Raw genomic sequence first — 11,276 nt, forward strand, 5'->3', positions numbered from 1 at the left:
ATCGCATTAATATTTCAAAACATTATTATTCGCAGGATTTGCTGTCGGAGAACATCTGATTAAATCTTTTGAAATATTCATGTATGCTCCTTAACTAATTTTCGTTTGGTTTTTAGTTTCAGCTACCCCTGAAGACAACAATCTCCATAGAAAATAAAGTTACTATTCAATAACTATCCATCACATACATAGATTCATTCAAATATCTGTAGATTGCAAGGCCAACCGAGGTTTAATCAAAATACCTTATATTTATTATATATCGCATATTCTGATTTAAAAACCTGCACGAACTGAATTTGCTATTAAACATTTCGCATGAAACATAAGTATTATTTCAAGAAGTCCGTTGTGAAACAGAGTATTCATCGGCAATAGGGCAGGAGAAATTTCACAATATTATGCTATAGGTGGGGTGATCAATTAGATTCTGTTTAAAGAATGTTCTCCATTCAATCTATAAAAGGCATCAAACATGTTATTTATGAAAATGCGTGACCTCATCCATTTACGATAGGTAAATACCTCACTTGGCCATCCTTGTATAGTTGTCAGTACATTGAACTATACTCTTCTGATACTTCGGCTCTGTAGGTTATGATTTCAAGTTTCGCCCATGTCACCTATTCCTTTCACACCTCCGAAGTCAATAAGTTACGATAACAGTCACGTATCGGGGGCGATGTCATTAACTTGTCCCCTCGTCTCAAAATCTCTAGCCAAAAGGAGAAAGAATTATTACGATCATCGTCATACATCACCATCCTTACACGAAACCTGTTACGGCTAATTTAATCATTATCCTGATATTCGGTAACAAGAATTTCCTTTGATGAGAAGAATTATTATTTGAATTGTAGAAGAACAGAGTTGTCTTCTTTTTTCAGCATGTTCACAATACTGTAATTCACTTCAAATGGGCTTAAATTTTCGACCGATAGAAAAAATGTATTAAATGGCAGATTCAGGGATATATATTTTTGAATTAGATGCATTTATGTTGAAAGTTCTAATTAAGTCTCAATCGCACTAAACACCAACCTGATGTTGATAAAGACTTGAGAACCTCAACAAACACGATGCAAAATAAAATGAAAGCCAAACATAGCTAGGAGTCTCGGGACTAAATGCAGACAAAGAAGTGTTTATTTTAGATGTTTAACCTCGATGCTTGAACCCAAAACACTATGGAAAGAAAATAGTCTAACATGATACTAACACCAGATAAATCCTATGTTACTCAATGCCTACCATGCAACTGTGCATGTAAGGGCAGGATTTTCGTGGTTCATTGACCTTCCTCATGTAGATCTCCTGGTGCAGGTCACCGACATCTATCCGAGATAATGCCATCCATATATTTCGGTACCAATGTTATCAGAGATTGTTTTGTTAGATTTGAAGGCACCGGGGTGTATACCACAATAAAACCTGAGCTTCAAATTAGTTTACTAACCTAGAATGCTAAATTTTTGATGATACTGAATGGACGAAACGACACAGCTGAGATCCGCACAATTTTCACCCTGAGCAAAGATTGTAGCTGCAAATATCGCGAGGAATTTTGACCATAATACTAGCGAATTTGCCAAATAGCTGCCTTTGCCATCAAGTGAAGCATATGCATTTATTGTAATTATATTGATAAACTCATTATTTCTGGTTGACCGGTTCTTGCAAACTTCATGTATGTTTAGAAACTCAATTTGGTCGATACGTATGCATACCGATCGGTAATATACCGACCCTTTATTATGGTAACGAATAAGAAGTAATGTTATTGTGCAGCTAAAGAAATACCTGACAACACTTTACTCTTTGTCATCTGGGATATCCTTATTCAAAGTGACAAATAGATCAATGCAAATCGTTCAGTTATAATAATCTAGAACCGAAACGAATACCTGTAAGGTGATATGGAATTGGATCTTTTCTGACAAAACCATACTATGTGGCAGAAGCAAATATAAAAAAATATATATATAAACCAAGGGTTTAAAAAGTGGATAAATAAGGCATGAGGCGTGGAATACATGCACAGAAATAAATATTGCAAATAATTTTATTACATATTCTTACGTTGGTTCCAACATTGCCATATACATTTCCATTGGCAGCAGCACCGTTACAACAACTACTCCTACTACCCCAAAATTGAAGATATCAAATGACAATAATAATAATAATAATAATAATGATGATGATGATAATGATGATATGTGCAATGGATGGAAGCACTCCGTCGGTTATGACGACGAGGGTTCCAGTTGATCCGAATCAACGGAACAGCCTGCTCGTGAAATTAACGTGTAAGTGGCTGAGCACTCCACATACACGTGTACCCTTAACGTAGTTCTCGGGGATATTCAGCGTGACAGAGAGAGTGACAAGGCCGGCCCTTTGAAATACAGGTACAACAGAAACAGGAAGTAAGAGTGAGAGAAAGTTGTGGTGAAAGAGTACAGCAGGAATCACCACCATCCCCTGCCGGAGCCTCGTGGAGCTTTAGGTGTTTTCGCTCAATAAACACTCACAACGCCCGTTCTGGGAATCGAAACCGCAATCCTATGACCGCGAGCCCGCTATCCCTAACCACTGGGCCATTGCGCCTCCATATGTGCAATAATGACAATATAAACAATGAAACATTTTTCACACACAGACCATAGTTTACGCGTGGTTAGGTGTGTGTATATATATATAAAACTACACAAACATATGGTTATTATAAATAAATCATCTGTGTTTGTTGTGTGAGAAGTTGTCTAACGAAGGGTGAGTCTGTCATATATATATATATATGTATATATATATATAATATATATATATATATAGGTAAACTCAGGTATAATTCAAAAACTTTTACAACCGACACATGTTTCGAAGATTTCACTGATATTATTCCAAAGGAATAATTGGTGTAAAGCAATGTAATCTTCTCTTCATATTGACGAGTTCCATTTCTTCTCTTCCCTGAAGAGATGATTACATTGTGCTACACTATTTATTCCTTTGGAATAATATCAATGAAATTTTCGAAATATGTGTCGGAAGTAAAATTATTTGAATTATACCTGTATTAAACTCCATTTATTTATTTATATATTATACGAAAATTTCCACGTAAACCCGAAGTTTCTACCTTTAACAACAAGGACTTACAACCTCTTTACTTGTGTGATTTTTGCTACCTGGTAACTATTTATCTATTTTTTCCATGTTAACTGTTAACAAGGGAAAAATACATTCATCTATATATATATATATATATATATATATACAGAGAGAGAGGGGGGAGACAGATACAGACAGGCTGATAGATAGAGAGGTATATAGATAGTTTGTTAGCAGAAGTAGAAGAAGAAGAAGAAGAAGAAGGAGAACGCAATTATGAGAATGGGGATGGGGATGCAGTATGAGGATGAAGATGAGTATTTTGAAAATGAAAGTGAAAATATGAGGTGATAAAATCAGGTGAAAGTTGTCGACCAATCGTTGTTCACTAATAAAAAACATACGATCCAGCTGTTACTCATATGTCGATAGATCAGCAGTGATTAAATGACCAATCAAATTCTACATAAAACTGATGTCAAAGGTTAAAATGTAGATGCATCTTTCAAGCGAAAAATATCAGGTGAAATGCTTAGCCAATGAAAAAACTTCCTCCAAATGTTTTCATATCATCCGAGGGTTCTGTGTTTGACCCGCGGTGACCTCTTATGCAAATGAACATATAACGTGATCTTTTTTAGAACAATATCGTATGCGGAGAACCAATTTTATATAAATTTTGATTGTTGATATACATATATGTATATATATATATATATATATATATATATATATATTATATATATATATATATAATATATATATGAATGTGTAAAATTTAAATTCTTCATTCGATATAAATAATATTTCTTGGCAGTGTATTCTTTAATGTGTAATATTAAAGAATTCCGAAAATATATATTAAGAATTTAATGTTCAACAATAAAACACAGATTCGATTACCTTCTCATACCTAGTATTAAGATCATTATTTCTATTTTACTAAATAAAATATCGAAAATATTGTTTAAAATACATGTCCCCGTATTTCTATCAGCATCATCATCATCATCATCATCTGTAGAATTCTTGCTTGACTAGAATAAATCTTGGCTATTTTGCTAAACAATGGTTTAAATTATCTGCACATTTCAACAAGAAAATTATCCTAGACAGGTTATTCTAATAAAAGAAACTGCAATCTATTTAAAATTTAAATTATTATTCCCTGGAATATGTGATCATGCAATTCGGTAAGGATAATAATGTGTTTGCAGACTAAAAATATTTGGAATTTTGGCAAAATTATGTTTCTTTTATCCTATTTTACCATGCTGTCATTGTGGAATGTGATAACTCGAAAAAGACGACAAAAAGAAATCATTATACAACGAAGAGAATAAAACTTTTGTCTTAAAATACATATTACTACTGCAAATGATATGCATTCACACACAAAACATCATATATGTATATATATATATATATATATATATATAAACAAACATATGTATATACATGCATATATATATATGTATACATAAATATACATATATATATATGCATGAATGTATATGTATATGTATATATATAATATATATATATATATATTATATATATATGCATGTCTATATTAATATATGTATATATGTTAATATATGTTCATATATATATATATATATATATATATATATATATATATGTTCATATATATATATATTCATACATATATGCATATATGTATGTATATGTATATATGTGTTTGTGTATACATTTCCTCATGTATATATATATATTTTCAAAATCTTTGTATAGACGTTCTAATGAATATTTAAAAATATAGAATATTAAATTCAAGACTAAAACGGAACAAGCAAAATACATGCTATATGTTTTTATCGTACGACATTCCAGAACTTTTAGGAGTTAAGAAATTATTGCAAAATCTGAAATATATATTTAATTATACTTACCAAATAAGTTCTAAAAATCCATCTGAGTGTGTTCTTAAATTGGAGATACTGGTCATATAGAAAGGAAAATATTGAATAATAATAAAAACAAATAAATTTCACTTAAAGGTCCATGTACATACCGTCCATTAAATTATGTATCATTTCAGTATTGAATTTTTTCTACTACAGGGTAACACGTGGTTCATCAGATCGGTGAAAAAACATCAGGCGAATCACCTCAGCCAATCAGCGCATCGAATTGAAATAAACAGACTCGGGTGACTATGTGCTTAAATAATTAACTCTTGAACTACAGGTTTTCAACTAAACAAATAACTAAATAGGTATGTATGTAGATATGAATGTGTGTATGTGTGTATGTCACATATACATATACACACACACACACACACACACATATATATATATATATATATATATATATATATATATATTCCGTCTATATATTTTACGAAGCTTGCCTATTACGAAGTTAATATCATAACAGTAGGTTCATAGATTTCTGAGCAAATTCCAAAGACATATTCCAAACGAAATATCATTCTTGGTATTTAAAACAAATTTCTTGAATTCTGACAATTTTATACATCACGATGTATGAAAATGAAAATTTGAAAATGTCATTTACATTATTGTTAATATATTACACATTTAGTGGATTAATTCTTAATCCGCATGTAGCCCTCAAATTATTTTGCTCTGTGTTGACTAAAATCAGGCGTTAATTTTATCCAATCAAATGCAGCGAAAATGTCAACAAACAGCTAATCCTAAAATCATACGTTTTCTATAATCTCTATAGAAAAATCACAAGCAATGAGAAAGTTTTCCCATCATTTTGTTTTATTTAGCTGTCAAATTCTATTTAAATTTCGAGATATATTTATTGATATCCAAGTATATTCCCTCCTGCGTTTAATTGCCATTATTAGCATCACTCTGTAAATATCTGTCTATCTCTCTATCTAATATATATCAATCAATCAATCAATCTATCTATCTATCTATCTATCTATCTATCTATCTATCTATCTATCTATCTATCTATCTATCTATCTATCCATTTATCTATCTATCTATCTATCTATCTATCTATCTATCTGTCTACATATCTATCTCTCTCTCTCTCTCTCTATCTATCTATCTATCTATCTATCTATCTATCTATTTATATCTATCTATCCCTCTATCTATCTGTCTGTCAATCTATCTGTCTGTCTATCTATCTATCTACCTTTAAACGTAGATAGATAGATATACCACACAAATCCACATAATAATACTAATCAATTTGTAGAATGAAAATGTTTCAGAGAAATTTCGAAGATTCATCTTGTTTCTATCAAGGAGAGAGGCAACGTTTTCCTTGTAAAGATTAATACTTACTCGACAGAAAAGTTTTTATCAATCTTCCAGCTTCATGTGAGATTATTTGTGTGTATAATTTGACATAACAACAAACGAATATACATGTATACATACACAGATACATACAAACATACACACACACACGCATAAATTTACACACACACACACTTCCTAATTAAGAAGTTTCTATTGTAACAGAGAGTTACTAATTTGGTCGTAAATGCTGAAGGAATTCATGGTGGTGTGACATGAAGGTGAGTCGTTATAATTGACTATGAAAATGTTTATATTTAATATTATCATTTATTGATATTCCTCTTAGAAATATGTTCGGAGTTCCAATGCAGTCGAGATCGATTTTATGTTTCATCCTTTCGGAGACGATAAAATGAATGCCAGATTTTCTCTGGGGTTGATGTAATCAATTTATCCCCCACCCCTACCACAACTTGGTAGCCTTATGTCAGAATTTGAAGATAATATTCTTCCAAGGAAGAGTCATATGATATCTTACAACGAAACAAGAGTTACTTCACTGGAATTTGAATTACAGAAACGAGATTGGTAAAATATTGAAATTTCAGAAATACTTCTAGTCCTTGTTCCACTTGCAGATTGTATTCCATGCCAGCCGGTGTCGTTCTTCGCTGAAACCAGCTAACCTCTACCAATTCTATATAGACACTTATTATCATAAATATTTTCATCGAGAGAGAATCTGTAAGTTAGAAGCAGCAGTCATAAATGTTCCTATTTGTGCTGATTTTGTAAAAGATACAATCATGTTCAGTGCAGCAAACTTCTATCATTGTACTTAACGTTACTTTTCGAGGTTTATATTTGTAAATCAAAAGTCTTTTCTGTGGATTACATTGTGTATTCTTTTAGGAACAACATCATGCAGCAGCGGGAGCGATTAACTCCATATTATTTGGCAGCTGCTAATTACATGTACTATTTACACCCAGAAGAGTACCAAAATCACCATTTATATATATATATATATATATATATATATATATATATATATATATATAATATATATATATATATATGTGTGTGTGTGTGTGTGTGTGTTGTGTGTGTGGTGTGTGTGTGTGTGTGTGTACATAAATAAATATATATATGCACATGTATATATATATATATGTCTGCATAACGCTACATGAATTTACACAGAAATGTATACATTTATATAATAGTCACTCATAGACACACAGACACACACACTCACACACCACATGCAGCAATATATGTACGTATATATATATATATATATATATATATATATATATATGTATTACACATATGTATATACATATATATGTGTGTATATATATATATATATATATATAAATATAGGCATATATATATATATAATATATATATATATATATATATATATATCTGCCCATCTATCTATTTACTTATTTGTCTATCTATGCATGTATGTATGTATGTACGTACATATGGATGTGTATATGTATGTGTGTTTCTTTCTCTCAATCTTTAATACATTTCAGTCCAAATAGTGTGGTCATGCAGTGTTTACCGCCAGTGTTATTACTGTTTCAATGAATATTCCTATGTCACTGGATTTTGGAGACGGAGGGAGTTCAACGTTAATGTCCACTTCTGAGTTTTCTGCCGTGGTGTAGGTTTCGACAATAGATCAAGTTGTTTATTGAAACCATGTACCTCCACTACATGTAGATCTACCATGTTATGACAAAGTATTAAATAGTCACGTGCACTTGAATCCCAAGTTATGGCAGTACTTGGTCTTTAATCTAGACGAGATGGCTGGGGCCTTTGAAACATTGCAGTAACGTCGGGTTCGGGGGCTGTTAAATTTCACGTGACCAAAATTTGGTAACATACCTTCCAGGTTCTCCCGTATATATATCACTGCCTATCTCTCCCGCCTTTGCCATAGCTCTTTCACTATCCGCCAGTAGCACATCTATACCAGTGATGCAATCTTCCTCGTATAGTACCGCTGAATTGCTTCAAGTTCCTTCATCAGACACTGTGGACAGACCACAGTTGGAAACAGTAACCGAGATGGCTGAATACAAACTTCCTCCACACAACCAACAGAACCTCGTTGTCCCTTGTTCTGAGAGTTATAAGAATCCATCCGTCTACTCACTAGTACATTGCCATCATCTCGGTGTCAAGAATGTGAATCTTCGCTTTATTTCTCATGTCGATCTCAAGATCTCGCCTTGTACTTAACCCTAGGATTACCATTCCTTATGATTCAGAGTATATATATATTACAGAATACTAGCGCAAGATAGCTGATAGCGGAAGACTTAGAATTTTCCTGCATTAAACTGCATGTTGATTGCTTCAGTTCATTTATATATGGCATATAAACCTTTCTGTAGCAGCATCGACGTGTCTTTGACTGCTTGTACTTCTTTTGTATCGTCGCCATATCGAGTCATTTTGGGTGTATGTGTAACTGATGTCATGTCAAAACATGGACCCCAAACGCGAACGGCCCCAAGAGATTTCCTCGAAGCACTTCACTCGCTAATTCAGTTTCCTTGAAGTTTGTCTCACTGGCAGCCACAGACTGGCCTATGTCATTTAAGAAGTCATGTAACTAGACTCCCAGCTTGCCGAATGTGCCGAGTCTTCGTAGCTCGTGCAAGCCATCCTATAGGCTACCTTGTCAAAGTCCTGTGCAAAACAGATCACATTGACGTTTGAACGATTTGTTAGTCGTTTCAGCATCCAATCATAATGTGACAGAAACTGTGTCAAGACAGCTTCTTCTCGAGCAGAAGCCATGCCGTATATAAGGCATTAAGTCACTATCTTCTGGGAAGGTAATGAGCTTCCTCAAGAAAATGTGTTTCACGCTTTTGCTGATATGTGAAGTGAGATAAACACGCATATATTAATTAGCCTCCGCTCTTCTACCACCATCTTGGTGATATGCATATGTAACGAGGTATCGTTGCTCATATCAATCCCAAAATCACGCAACATATGTGGTTCTGGGGTTGCCGCCCTTTTGGTCCAGAGTATTGTTGTGTGACTCTGAGCACCAATTAGGTGGTAGCAGAGGGCATGGAATTTGCCAGTATTGAATTGAATGTTGTTGTCCTAAGCCCATTTATATATGGCATTTAAGTGTTTCTGTAGAAGATTAGCATCAGAAAGATACTTCACTGCTTGTACTACATTTGCTTCGTCTGCATCCTTAGTAAGTGTGGCTGTCTATGTAACTGATGGCATGTCCGAAAGACCTCCCAACACATATATACTCTCTTACTTGTTTCAGTCATTTGACTGTGGCCATACTGGAGCACCACCTTTAGTCGAGCACATCGACCCCAGGACTTATATTTTGTAAGCGTAGTACTTATTCTATCGATTTCTTTTGCCCAACCGCTAAGTTATGGGGACATAAACACACCACCATCGGTTGTCAAGCGATGTTGGGGGGACTAACAGCGACACACAAACATACACACAGAGTCACACACAGACACACACAAACATACACACAGAGTCACACACAGACACACACAAACACACACACACACACACACACACGCACACATATATATATATATATACATACATACGACGGGTTTCTTTCAGTTTCCGTCATCCAAATCTACTCACAAGGCTTTGGTTGGCCCGAGACTATAGTAGAAGACAGTTACCGAAGGTGGCACGCAGTGGGACTGAACCCGGAACCATGTAGTTCGTAAGCAAGCTACTTACTACACTATGCCTGCATATGTGTATGCGTATATATATGTGCATATTTGTGCATATTTGTATACGCATATTTGTTTGTGTGCATACGTGTGTAGTTACCAAATTATTATCAGTTAATTCAACAGAAACATGGTTCATTATCTTATTCATGCTCTGTCACTTGGCTGTAAAATTCACGAAATTTTATGAAGGTTTTTCCGCTAAATATAGTTAATTTTTGGCAAATTGTAAGAGGCGACTCGGAATGTATTGAAAATATAATGTATGAACCATTGTGACAGTATGTTTTTATGAAATTGAAAAATTTTTTTTTGAGTTTGTGTAGTTATTTATTGTTTGTTATATACCTAGATTTGGAAATATTACTATACTGTTTCCGCTATACGTTGCCATACATATAATATTCTCGTGTGATCTTGGTACTATGTCAGACAATTGCATATATCCAGTATCGTTAAATTTAAGTGTGGACATGAATTACAAAGCAAAATGCTTGCAGATGATACATGCTTTGATATTTGAATACAATGAAGTAACTGGAGACTCTTTCTTTTTTTTTTTTTTTGGTAGAGGTGAAGAGGGCAATTCAAAATTTTAAGCATATCAGGAGATCAAAAATGTTTGAATAGGAATATAGTCGATGAAATGGAGTCTAGTGCTTGACCGTTATGTATTCCACCATAACAGACGTTATGAATAGCTACGAGAAAGGTTAATGGACTTGCGTGTTGTATTCAAACTATAAATGATCATTAATAATATAGATGCACATGGCTACAGAAACTTGGAGATTAGTTTATTTGAATAAATGTGCGTTACTAATTAAATTGTGGTTATAGTATCGACATTTGAAGGAGGGAATGCAAGCTGCGATCACGGTTGGATTGCAACATAGAATTTAAAGAGACTTAAATACTCTACTGAGTCAGTATGTTACGGATCTGCAAGAAATATGAATAGTGACGCCGTTGTCATCGATCCGATGATAGTTATGGTCAAACGACAACGACAGTGATGATAACATGATGGTGCGATGATCATTTTTTGGATGAGTGCGAGGTATTTCTGTGGATGCTGCATTTAATCGAAATGGCTTTCGTATTTATTCTTATCTTATTTCATTACGTTAAGACG

The 11,276-nt window shown here is 33.5% G+C and overlaps 1 long non-coding RNA gene across 1 annotated transcript in view; it reads right to left on the reverse strand.

The window, feature by feature from the left end:
* The window catches only part of LOC118765612, a 128,446-nt gene extending 123,071 nt beyond the window's left edge, over positions 1-5,375 (reverse strand). The window contains exon 1 of the long non-coding RNA XR_005001472.1: positions 5,028-5,375. This is a non-coding gene — a long non-coding RNA (uncharacterized LOC118765612). The remainder of the gene's footprint in view (positions 1-5,027) is intronic.
* Between the last annotated feature and the right edge of the window lie 5,901 nt (positions 5,376-11,276).

Source organism: Octopus sinensis, linkage group LG12, assembly GCF_006345805.1.
Source record: "Octopus sinensis linkage group LG12, ASM634580v1, whole genome shotgun sequence".
Lineage (NCBI taxonomy): Eukaryota > Metazoa > Mollusca > Cephalopoda > Octopoda > Octopodidae > Octopus > Octopus sinensis.